Raw genomic sequence first — 14,295 nt, forward strand, 5'->3', positions numbered from 1 at the left:
TACAACTTCTAGAGAAGGAGAAGCTATAGAAGGTGTTCCCAGGCCCACTGAACTGCCAGAAGTATATTGGTAAAGGTGGGCAATGAAAGGCTTACCAGACTTGTGAGCTTACGAATAAATCTCTATCACAAAGGTGGGAAGTGGGCAAATTGCATGAACAACATTACTTAGTCATAGGTGACAGACTGACAACATCTGAGCCTCTAGGATCCTTCTGTTCTAGTAACTTTAACTGCAAGAATTGTCTTTTGCCAAAGGTATGTGTGATGGTTAATAATGAGTGCTAACTTGATTGGATTGAAGGATGCAAAGTATTGTTCCCAGGTGTGTCTGTGAGGGTGTTGCCAAAGGAGATTAACATTTGACTCAGTGGACTGGGAAAGGCAGACCCACCCTCAGTCTGGGTGGGCACCATCTAATCAGCTGCCAACATGGCCAGAATAAAAGCAGGCAGAAGAAAGTGGGAAGATTAGACTGGTTTAGTCTTCTGGCCTACATCTTCATCCTGTGCTGGATGCTTCCTGCCCTCGAACATTGGTCTCCTTTCTTCAGCAGTGGGACTCGGACTGACTTCCTTGCTCCTCAGCTTGCAGGCGGCCTATTGTGAGACCTCACCTTGTGATTGTGTGAGTCAATACACCTTAATAAACTCCCCTTTATATATACATCTACCCTCTTAGATTTGTCCCTCTAGACAACCCTAATACAGTGTGGTAGATAATGCACATATAACATCCCTTATCTCTAACTGTATGATTGCAATTACAGAAATTTGCTTTGTATTCCTTTTTTTTTTTTTTTCATTCAGTAGGAATACTAGGTGCCTAGAATAAAAGAGTAGCCCAGTAGAAGAATCTAAAAGCTATACAAATGTTTCAAATGACAACCAGAAAGTATCTTAATAGAGATATGTGCAACGTACACTAGTAGCACAAAGGAAAGAACAACCAGCTTTCTTTAGCACTGGAGGAAGTTCTCAGGAGGAGAGGATACAATTAGGAAAGTTCTTTGAGATGAATAGAAAATTGACATTGGAGTAAAGATTGATTTAACAAAAAAAGTGTTCTAGTTGGAGGGAACAGAATGCCCAAAAGCAAAGAGGCATGAAATAGCATTAAATATCAAGATCAGAGAACTACAGGGGAAAAATTAGAGGGCCTATTATGGCGCTCAGTAATTTGGAGATTTATGCTCTTGGCAATAGGAAGACTCAAATGCTTCCCTCCGTAAAGCAATGGAACAGTATGGTCACATCTGCCTCTTGGTGAGATTACTCCGGCCAAAAAATGTAGAATGGTTAAAGGAAACCATGTTAAAGATAAAATGAATAGTTTGGAGACTTGTAATAATTGAAGCCTGATCCAAAGAGGCAGAAGAGGATGAAAGGAAGGGACTAATTTGAGAGACCCGTAGGAGGAAAAATGGACAAATAACGATGATGCTAAATCAGATGGATTGATTTATTTGTTTTGCACTTGGCCTGGGCACTTTACTAGTCCCTAAGGATTGCTAAAGAAAAAAAAAATTATTCCATGATAAAAAGCGTGATAAGGCAGGCTTTACACAGGAAGCTCACAACAGGTATAGGAGCCACAGCAATGGGATTTTTCACTGAGAGAGAGAGAGCAGACTCAACTTCAAATATAGCATAGTCAAGTTGGAATTTGTAGCCAAGTAGCAGGGTGTGGGTTAGTGGATGTAAAATCACTAAGAGGAAACACCAGAGGCAAGGGAGATTCCGGCTAAACCAACCTAACAGGATTCTTGCTGAAGACAGACCAGGATGATCCCTTGGGGGATAGGCGGAGGATAAAGAATTTAAGTAGACATTGAGTGTGATCAGATAACCGGGGATGAAGGATTCTAACTAAACTAAGCGGAATTATTTGCTAAAACTAGATTTTTTAAGGAAATGCACAGATGGGTTTAGCAGAAGATTCAGGTGCCTGACGAAAGTTTGACCAAGCAAAGAATCTTTGTCAGGATACAATTAAATTGGACAGACATGGAACTTAGGGTCTAGCAGGATAGATTGAACATTAAACAAGCTTTTACAATGAAATGCAAGTACTATAATAGGGTAATATGGGTTGCTATGGCAGCAGACTACAGAGCATCCAATCCTAGACAGGAGTTCAGGGAATATTTTCCAGGGAAAAGAAAATCTAAACTGAGATTTAAGAAAGGCTACAGTGAAGAGGGGTACAGGGGAGACTTGCAGAAAGAGAGGAGAGCGCTTGAAAAGAACTTGAGGTGAGAAATAGCTCAGTAAGAGAGAGAACCTAAAAGAAAAGTGTGCAGCGATAAGGAGAGACAAGAGAGGTAAGCATATGCATCAATTTAAAAAATAATAAGAAATTTAAAAGGAATTGCATAATCTCTCTGAGAGAGGGAGAAAGAGGAGTCAGTAGAGGCCAGCACATGGAGGGTCTCAAGGCAATGTTAAGAAGTTCTGCATTTATCTGAAGGGCAATGCTGAGCCACTGAAACATTTGTAAGCATAGGAATGGTATATATACCGGTATTTTTAGGAAATCATCCTTGATGTGAGAACTCATTGCTGGAAGGGGCCAGCTCTGGTGTTTACTACGTCATGGTATTCATCACATTTTGCTCAGTTGTATTAAAAGACTGTTCCTCCAACTATACTAGATACTTCGCTAAGGCAGAAAAATGTCTTTATTATTTATTACTGTATTCCTAGGCAGATGCTCAATAATTTTGAAATGAAATTTAAAAGAATAAATGAATAAATGAATGAGGTGCAATTAGTATGGCATTATAGGAGGCCACAACAATAATGTGGATGTCCTGACGGGAGTAGGGGCAGCAGAAATAAAGATAACTGAACACATTCAAGAGATATTTAGAAGTAAAACTGACAGATCATTGAAAGGGAGGGGAATACATCTATGAAAAGGCAATAATAGTTTCTAGCTTCCTGCCTCATAAAATTAGGATGATAACAATACCATTGTCAATTGACTCTCCTTAGCCATCTAACTTTATTTCCCATAATGCTTCAACTCTCAACTTCATGCTCTTCATCATTTCCACCCAAATCATTCCCCAAACTGCCTTGCAAATCACAACTAGCAGTTGTCACCAGATTGTAATCAATTTCCCTTGAGCTCCTTAAAATCAGACTTAAAACTCACGTTTTCCAAAAATTTAAACAAAGAAAAAAGTTATGACAAAATTAGAGAAAGACTTATAAACAAGGATAAGAAGGGAAAACACAGCTGAAGCTCAAATGAAAAATGAGAGAAAATTGAATGGCCATCACCGTTAAAAATTATAATTGAGAATATATGATGTATAAGACACTAGAGAGAGATAATTTAATAATTGCATTATGTTATTTCAAAGATAGGACACTTATGTCCCATAATGCATAAGTGTATAAAGAATATAAAGCGATATATAATAAGGGCCAAATGAGACGTACAGAGAGAAAGGTTTATGTGAAGTCACGATGTAAATACTCTTGTGTACTGGAACATAGGGCAAGTTGAAGAAAAGACCTAAGAAGCCCCAGATATCCTAAATCTCTTCTCAATAGGGCTTTGGATCTCTGCTAACAACTATGTCAATTGCTGTTGAGTGGATTTTCCATCAGAATGTGATGCACTCCAAGTTCAGTGTTTTTGCTCCAACCTGCAGCTGGCAATATTCCTGAGCAGGCATAGCTAATACCCAACAGCTGAACGTATTTGGATTGGTATTCAAAAATATTCATGGTGCCAAATGTGAGAAGCATTGATATTCATGCCACTCATAAAATGAGCAAATAAGTTATTTAATTTTTCTAGCCCTTACAATCTCAGCACTCTCATATCCTCTTTGCCAAAAAAAAAAAAAAGTGCTATCTGGAGACATGGGATAAAATCAGAACATGTCATCAGGCATACAGAAATTAGCCTATTGCCATTAATATTTCTCTCAGTTTGACATGTTCACCTTAATTAAAATACCAGAACAGCAAACAGTTCTCTTCTTAGCTCCTGGAAAAATAGAATGCAACAGAATCCTAATGCTTTTAACATGATTTATCCACTTTGGATAGTCTAAGGTGTAATGGGAGAAGAAATAAGGAAAAACAAAAGAGATGAAAGAATTACGAGAAAAAGGAAGAGCAGGAGGAAAAGAAATGACATAACGATTATTTAAAATCATTTTTGCTTATAGTAGCCAAAAATGGAAATGTAAAAAGAAAAAAAGCAAGATACCTAAGAAATAAGCCATACTACATGTCTGCATATCTCTTTTGCATGTGAAACCTCTGTGTGTTTCTCTGTGTGTGTGTGTGTGTGTGTGTGTGTGTGTGTGTGTGTGTGTGTGTTTTGCTGGCAAGATTGGTGTTATTTTTTAATGTTAATGGAGAAATGGCCAACAACCTTTTCTTCCCGCCAAAGATATTCTCCAAGCAGCAAATTAAATATATATAGAAGAAATGAGAACTAAATGTGCCTTTTAAACAAGAATTCCAGAAAGGGGAAGGGAGATAGGTTAGCAAAAATAAACAAATCAAAAATTAACCTAGAAATGAGATGGAGCAGAAAAAGGAAGGGTACACGTAAATGATACTGGGAGGTCCAAATGTCCTGAAGGGAAACAGAATTTAAAATGTAAGAACGTAGGAATTCAAGAGAGAAAAATGGGATATAATAACTATATGGAGGTGTGGTCTTTGATAGTCAGGTGTCTTGGTGTATTTTATTGCTACTTTTTTTTATAGAAAAGGTTTTATCAATTTAAAATGAACAAAGAACCTTAATCAGACTAGCTTTTGCTAATTAAAAGGTGAGAGTTTTTCAGCTTATCTTCCATAAGACACTGCAAGCCAAACCCTGTTACAATTATGGAAACTTACAGGATCTCCCACTCTTACAGCCACCTAGTGGGTCTTTATAGTAAGATGTGGAAGGTAAAGTAATGGGAGAGGCTTACTGGAGAAGCATGTGTAACAGGGAGTAGTTGACTCAGTTTCCAAAGCAAACTTGAACCAAAACAACTGAGTTAACACATTAACACAAAACTGCCTTGCATGCCTTAGTTTATAAAGTGAGAAAAATCAGCAAGTATCTCAATCTTTCTGATTTTTGCAATGCAAAGATAGCTTGCATTCAGCTCCCTTTAAAACTATAAAACATGCAATTAACAGTGGAAATCTATCAGAAAAATAGGTGACTTCCACATCAAAGCTGTATTTGAAGAAGCACGGTAGAATGGGATGGAAGGAGGAGGTGAATAAAACTAAATTTGAAGCCCAGTTCTTTCCTTGTTCATTGTATGACTTTTGAGTGGTTACTAAACTTTCTGAGCCTTTGTTTTCCCTCTAACAAAATTAAGACAATAATACCTATTTAGCAAGAGTGTTTTAACACATGAGTGCATGTAGTTTGTTGATTTAATGCATACTTTTGGAGCACCTTCTATGGGCAGACTCAATACTTGTGACAACATGTATTGATGGTTCAGGGATGAACAAGCAGAAATGGTCCCCAACCTCATGAAACATTCTATGACAATATAATAAATACAAAGATGCCCGATCAATTCCAGCTAGTGTATTATGTTTTGAAGACATAAGACATGCAATCAGAGTGACAGGAATCCCACATACACACCATAAACTATCATCTGCAGGTAGATGGATTTTTACTAAATGGAAAACAAATGTAGATGATTTGGTGTAAATTGTGCTGTTTTCACATGTGTACAGACAAGATTGAGAGAGTCAGAAAACTGGCTGATGAAAGAGGTATAGGAGAAAAATACGTCTGGCTTTATATGTATGTGGCTTCTGTAAAAACCCATTGCGATTGCCCTGTTACATATTCAGCAAGATTTCCTAAATTGAAGAAGCAGGTACAGGTTGTGTTTCTGCTCCCCTATGGACTCACTGTGAGTATCAAGAGAAGTTTCAGTTTAATAAAAACAAAATCGAATTTCTCTCTAGGCTGGTGAATAGGTAGCGTTATTTTAGCCCACTATAGCAGCAGAAAATTGACTTGATCTCACGGTCCATGCTCATCACAGTGCTAAGTCTAGGGAAAATTTCTTCTCCCATCAGGTAACTACAGAAGCTGCCAAAAATAAGGACTTTGAAATTGAGGCTTGTCTTCGTTTTGTTTTCAGGAGTCTCTGGCACTTAACTGCAGCTTCTTGGGATGCTCTTTTGTCAATAGGTAACGCCTCAGACTAATTATTTCACCCAGAAGAAGGGCCTTTGCAGAAACCCTAAGTAAATGCTGCAAAGCTTGCTTTCTTCGTTTCCAAAATTCTGCTTAGGTTGTCGTTATTACAGTGACAGTTTTGTTGAACTGGCCTCAAGTTCCAGAGGCCATCTCTAAGGTGAGGCATTAGAGGAGTTCCCAAGAAAGCATTGCTCAATTTTGAAGAAATTAAAAATATGATTAGACTAGAAATCTCTCGGACAGCAGCAGCCCTATCTACACAGAGGCCAGCAATTGCATGAGTCCAAATGGAATTTCTTACTGATATTTCAAGAGCATGTCAGCATCTCCATGGTATTTTGGAAAAAAAAATAAAATGAAGAAAGTTCAGGGAACAAAGGTTGAATTAACTCTTTCCTTGGGAGATGAAACAAAGAAAGAAGTAGAATGGAGTAAAGGAGGCAAAGACAATGAGGAAAGTTCTTTACAGAAATATATTTCTACAATAATCAGAAGAGTCTCTTCTTTGATTTTTTTTGAAAAAGAAGCTATTTTATGGCCAGAAGATATATTTGTATTCAATTCAGTAAATGATACACCAAAGAGAAAACAGTAGTCAATACTGGTTATTGGAGTTTTGGTGATTTTTATTTTCTTATTCTGCCTTTGATATATTCTATTTGTTCTAAAATAGTAATATGTATAAGTTGGGTAAATAAATATGTAGGTTTTGAAATAAGACAAAAAGATAGTCATGATGAATGTGTTTCATTCCATGACCACTGTCAGGTCTTTCTCCTCAGTCAGCCCCTTGTGATGTAATTCTTTACACCTAGCCCACTAATTCCACATTAAATTCAGGACCTTATTATCTCTACCTATGAAGGAGGCAGAGCTGCAAGTCACAGAAATCACTAAACAAGGATAATAAAAAGGGGAGTAATTTATTTAGTAGCAGGATAAGGGCTATGTCTTAGAACACAAAACCAAGAAAAGCAATAGATCTGAAAGGGGATTAGAACCAATAATTGCAACCAAAGTTATTCTCTTAACCTGTCTAGGTTTGTCGGTCTCTCATCTCTGCTTCTTTCTAATATGCTTCATTCACTCTTTCTAAAGGGTCGTCCACTTTTCTGTTCACATGGTGGAAGGTTGCCAGACTCTTCCAACTGGTTCTATCATGCCTCATAGTGGACACGGGATAAATGGAGACACTGCGGTGAAAACTTCACGCACTGACCCCTGTTCATTATGCAGTCGCCCATCAGTGTATATGGGGGTTGGTTGCAGGACCTGCTGAATATACCAAAACCTAGGAATACACAAGTCCTAAGTTGTCCCTGCAGACCCTGTATATATAAAAAATTGGCCCTCTGTATAAATGAGTTTTGCATCCAATGAATGCCATAGTTTCCATCTAAGTTTTGTAGAAAAAATTCCGTGTATAAGTGGATCCACACATGTTACTCAAGGGTCAACTCTATCTGGATTTTTATTTCTTTCTGTGACAGTAAATTCTATTCAGATGTCTCTAGGTAGAAATCTTATCAGGTTCTACTCCTGTGTGATATGCTACCACCATGAAGCAGTAAAATTTGTTCCCTCCTTCTAGGCTTCTTTGGCTGAGAAAAAATTTGAACTAGGACACCGATTTTCAATGTTCGAAGGTAATGAACCCTATAGATTCATCCTTCCACTCTCCAAAATAGTCATTTTACCTCTTTCTTTATTGGGCCCTTGACAAAATAATAATTTAAAAAATAAATAAAAACAAAATGGCCATTTTTACAACACCTGTTTCTTGTCTTCTTCTATTAAAATGCCTAATACTTCTTCAGACATCACTTAAAAACATAAAGTCAGATGAGAGCCATCTCTTATTCCCACCACCAAAAGCACTGTTCATTTACATATATTACTATCTTACCTCATGTTACAGTGAATGAAATTTCCATACATTTTATCTCATGCCAAACCCTCCATTCACACTCTGTTGAGTACTTTATACATGACTAATCCAAATTGATATGTGCTGTAAGCATAAAATTTATGCCAAATGTCAAAGACTTAATATAATACAAACAGTAAAAAAAAATCTCAATAATTTTATAATGATACATGTTAAAACGATAATATTTTGGATATCTAAGGTTAAATTTAAAATTTTAAAATTAACTTTACCTGTTTATTTTTATGTTTTTAATGTGGCTACTAGAAAATGTTAAATTACTTATGTGACTCACATTATATATTTTTTGAACAGTACTGCTCCAGATCCTATCCTTTCTTTCCTACTCAGGGTCTTCTGTTCTGCCATTATTTACCTACTTCCAGCAACATCAGTTTCTCTCTCACTCCTGAGTCATTCCCATGATAATGGGACTATATTTGCAGGAATATATTTCTACAATAGTCAAAAGAATCATTCCCATCAGGATGCAAATTTCCTTTTCTTTATTCTACCTTTAAAATAAGAACTTTCTTGGATTTTTCTCTGCATTTCTCTTCAAATCTTCAATACAAAATTCTTCAAAATATTTATTTGTCTGTAATTACCACCTATATTTCTCACCTAAAGATCCCTCAAGTTGGGCTTCAATATCTTTATTCAGGTCACTATGGCATCGATATTGTCTAGTTACATCATCAGTTTTATCTTCTCTTCTTACTCAGCCTCTTGGCAATACTTGACAAGATTGACCACTCACTCCTTGAAATAAATTTTTTCCTGGTCTTCTCTGACTATACAGTGTCTTTTTCTGGCTTCTCCCTTTGTTCCTGACTATAAACACTTTAGTTACTGAAAGCACAACCCTAGACACCTCATCTATTTTCACTCACCTAAATGTTTTCATCCAGTTCGTCCTTTGGCTTTTAATATTATCTATTTGCTGATGACTCCAAATCTATTTCTGTACCCAAAATATGCCTATCCATGATCCCCAAACCCATAAATCCAGTTGCCTCTTTCACATTTACTCTTCCCAATAGGCATTCCAAGTCCTGAACAACTATAGCCATCCTTGAGTTCTGCCTTTCCTTCATGCAGGTCGAGTACTTCTAATCTGAAAATCTTAAATCCAAAACATTCCAAAACCAAAACTTTGTCAGTGTGGATATAATGCTCAAAGAAAATAAATGCTCATTTTGGATTTTAAAGTTAGAAATGCATAACTGTAAGTATAATGCAAATGTTCCAAAATCCAAATAAATTCAAAATCCAAACCACTTCTAGTCACAAGTATTTCAGATAAGGGATACTCAACCTATACTTTCTAATCTCAACCTATGACACCATTGTCTACACAGATGCTCAGGCCACAAACCTAAACGTCATCAGTCATTTCCCTCTCCTCTCCCTTCACATCCAATCTGTTCTCCTGGTCACTTTTCACCATTCACATTGTAGCCCAAGCCACTCTCATGTGTCCTAGAACATCATAAAACCTAGTTCCTTCCTTGACCCACTTCATTTATTCTTCCTCAAGGCATATAAACTGTCTTCTTAATATTAAGCTCAAATGAGTTCAGATTACTCCTCTGTTTACAATTTGCAATCACAACTGACATAAAATCCAAATGTCTTAATATAGTTTATAAGGCTGTATATGATCTGAATTTTGTAATGTCCCTGAGCTCATTATTCACAATGCTCATCATCTTTTGCTGGACTCTAGCTATCTGAATTTTTTTTCCGGCCCCTTGAACACACTAAGCATTTCCTGTCTCAGGGTCTTCACATTTGCTGTTTCTTCTCTCTTTCCCAAATTTTTGCGCAGTTGGTCCTTTATTATTTGGGCCTCAGCTCAGGTATCCCATTACAAGGGAGAGCCTCCTTGACCATTTTAGATAACGTACTATCTCTTCCACCTTCACAATCACTTCCTTCTATTATTTTATTTCCTTCAAAGAATATACGTTACTGAAATATTCTGTTAGAATAAAATCTCTGTGAAGAGAAACTCATTTTGTTCACTATTATATCCTCTATGCCTGAAAGAATGCTAAGAATCCATTAAATTCTCAAAAGAAGACAGATCAATGAAGATATTGATTAATAAATGAATGAATGATACAATGAACAGAGGCAGAAAAACAATGAACTGCTCTAGAATTTGTTCTCACGATATGCAGGGAATGCCAGACCCTCAAGGTTCATACTGAATTCTAATCACTGAAGGTGATTTACATTGGGAAATGTTATCAACTCTATTGAGCATGAAATATATACAAGAAGAACATAGAATGTAACAACCTGGTACAACTGGGGTCCTCCATCGTATCCAGCTTCTCCCTCATACCATTCCAAAAGTCAGAATCCTACTCTTCGCTAACCTATGTAGCTTGGCCACAGATGTGCAAAGGGTCAGAGAATTTGCAGCTGCAATTAAACACAGTGTTTACCTAATTTCTTAACCTGAATTTCAGCAATTTCAGAATTTAAGACATCTCAGAGACAGATAGGAATTTTCACAGGACATTTTCATATTTGAAATGTTATATTCTTCTTTGGGCTCACAAATCTTTCCTTTAAGACGCTTTTCTTAAAGAATCAGTGTTAATGTGTGCCAAGAAAATACAAGGGCCAGTGTATTGTTTCATCATCAATAAGTAAGACTATCCCTCTGCTTCAAATGATGACATTTTCACTATCTTAAATATTCTACAATTTTTCCCAGGGGTCTATTACTTCCCACTGACTGATAAATGTCTGTCAAGTTACCATTAGATAGTAAGGCACACAAACCCATTTAACTTAAGCAAACTGTAAAACACAACAGACGAATACCAGAGACAGAGCCAAACCTCTCAAAGAGTAGAATCGGTTGAGAACCAGATTAGTTTCTTCACCTCTCTATTTCTCTCTGTAAATCTAGTTATCCTTCTCTCTTTTCAATAGTGGCTATTTCTCTGATTCTTCATTAACATAGCAGACACTGACTATATTTGTTTCCTGTTTCCTGCTTTTTATCATCTAGTAATTGAAGTCCTAACAAAAACTCAATCAATTGTAAGTTCAAATTTAAAAGTCCTGGAAAGGGAAGTGTATTGTCTTAGCTTGACTCATGAGAATAACTGTGGTCCAATGGTTACATTTTGGAGTCACCTGGTCCACTGACTGTATAGCTGTTGTTCTGAGTATAGGCTTTCTGAGAAGAGGGCAAATGTAGGTTTTTTAAGAAGGTAGTGTGGAGGCAGGGAGATGGTGAAGAGTAAAATTCTTTGCACATCTGGTACAATACCAGAAATGGAAGAAAACCTAGCTTCCATTGACTGCTCATTGCTTCCCTAGAACACTTTGAAAATCAGAGACTATGTATTATTTATACTTGCCCATTGAATCCCCAGCACTAAATACTGTGCATTACACACAGAAGCCTACATAAATGTAGGCTTAATAAATAAATGGTGAAAAACAATTTTCACACAAGAAATAATATAGAAATAATTTTTAAATAGAAAAATCATAATCCAGAAGAGAAGAAGAATCATGGAGCTGTGTCTTTAAAAAAAGGATAAACATTTACTAGAGATTGAGATTTGAGAGCAGAATCTTACAGAGATATTACGTTAGGAAAATAAGATGTATATTCAGAGTGTGTAAATAATCCTTGAATTCTTAAAGAGACAATCGTGACTTTATTCACTAAGGAATAGAAAGCCATTGTGGGAGCTAATGCAATTGCTACTATTACAATCTTCCAATTGTTCTCTAAGATACCACACTCATCTCTCCAGTCTAAGAGAACATCAGTATCACAATGATAATAGATGTGTTAGAGATGGGCAAAATATCCTAATGGAATGTGGAAGATGCCAGGGATAAGTTTCACAATTTTGGCATTAATACCTTCCATCTGTACAGCTTTTAAACTTTATCCACAATGCTTCCATACATTTTCCTTTTTATCTTAAACATAAGATTACTAATAGAAAGTTTATACTCTACATTAATAGGAGGAGAAGTAGTGCCGCATTTTTGTTAACACAGTAGAGATATTTGCAATTGCGTTTATAATTGGATGGCACTGAGAGAGCTCAAAGATAAGCTGTGGGCTTTCTGAGATATTTATACATATCACACAGGAAGGTAAAATGAACAGCCAATTGTTTGTTTCTCAAGCAAATGAAAACATGATAAACCAACACTTAGAGATGTGCTTGACTCTTAAAAAGGTAACTCAGATCTTTTAAAACTATTTGGTGTACTAGCAATGTTGTTTGATTTGAAAAGGAGTATTAAAATGAAGTGGATGTCCTTGATTTCTCTACTTTCAGTGGTGAATCTGTTTAGATTGTGAATGGCACAATTCCTTCCATTCAAATCTCTCAAGCTGATTTCCATTATTTATAATCGTTAAATGTTTTACACTTAATGCATTTTCAGTAAAACTTCACTGATACTTTTCCATTTTACCCTTACAATCATTCTTCATAAAATATAAGTCAGACAAGAATATATTGTTCAATCACAAAACAGGTATTATGGAAACAAGTTTAAAAACACATTCTTTGCCCCTAAATCATTTCTGGGAGAAACAGCCATGTTATCAGAAAGTCATCATAGAATATAATGAGAATTAAAGTTAGTAAAAGGTATTCTGTGAGCTCCTAATACACACTAAGAGGTCGTTGCCCACTGGAGAAGATAATGCTCAACCTGGTTTCTTAATGATAAAATCAAGATACCCGGGTCAAGAGAACAAGAGAGGCTCTTGGGAAAGATGGAGCATCAGAAAGCTCCATGTAAATATAATACCTATGTTACAAGTTATCAATAGATGAATTTAAGTCCAGTTAATCAAGGATGAGATAACATATTTCCTCTATTTGACCAATGTACTTTCATGTATCTTACACTATACCTCTTATACAAAAAGATTTTGTGATTTAAAAAGAATGGAAGATTGAAATTATATGATGACTATAAACCACAGAGTTCATTAAAATCTGGACTGAAAATAAATATCTGTGGCCCTTATTGTATTTTAGTATCAGGCTTATCAGTGTTTAAGTACTGTATGTGAATTGTCTCATTTAATTTCACAAAAAACATTAAGGGATATACACTATTATGTTCATTTTATAGATGATACAATTGACGCAGAGAGAGGTTAAGACACTTGCCAAAGACTGCACAGCTAATAAAGCAGCAGGGTTAGTATTTAAATGCAGTCAGTTTAACTCCAGTATCTGTTCACTTTGATACATGATTCCCAGCCTCTTCTTAACATTGCTTTAACTAGTTTTGTGAAAGATATATGTAATAAGCTGATTTTTAATGGCATGCCATTTGTAGTTTTTTCTACATATTTTATATTGTTAGATAATAATGCAAGCGTGTGCTCATATTTGAAAAGAGTTGCTACAGCAGTAATTTCTGAAATAAAAGAAGACTACATACAGGTAGGGCATATACATGCCTGCAAACATAGAGCCCAAATGAGCAACTCTGAGACCAAACTAAGTAAAATTGTTAGTCTTTAAAATAAAGGAAGACATTCTTTAAACATACAGGAAAAAAAATTAAGTTACTTGTAAGGAAAAACATTGGATTTGTATTAGAGTTTTCAACAAAAATATTTTTACAGAAGTAAATGTAAGTCATATATTTTATATCCAGTCAATCTATCCTTCAGGTATAAAGACCATAGACATTTACTAACTTGCAAGCAGTATCTTAAGAATGTTGATTCCAGGAATCTTACTGGAGAAATTTCATAGATAATAGGCTGCAGGCAACTTCAGAATAATTCCAGAGAGTCAACTGAAGATTTGTGTTTGAGCATTAAGTGTTTTTAACTCTGACACAAGTATTAGAAGTTGTGCATAAGTATGACAAAATAATATTGGGAAATAAACGCTCTGACAATGCAGAAAAATATAAGTAATAAAAATGGGAGGAGAAGAAAGAAAAAAGTTGGCAGTAGATAAAACTTGCAGATTGATATATAGGTATTATTGGAGAGTGAAAGTTGATTACTTACAGCTAACAAACAAGTACGATATGTTTGGGTACACTTAATGTCACTAATATTAAAGAAAAAATAATACTGGGATATCATAAATGATACAGAAAACCTAAGAAGTATACATAATAGTAAGCTGCATAAAT

Source organism: Macaca fascicularis, chromosome 2 (assembly GCF_037993035.2).
Source record: "Macaca fascicularis isolate 582-1 chromosome 2, T2T-MFA8v1.1".
Classification (NCBI taxonomy): Eukaryota; Metazoa; Chordata; class Mammalia; order Primates; family Cercopithecidae; genus Macaca; species Macaca fascicularis.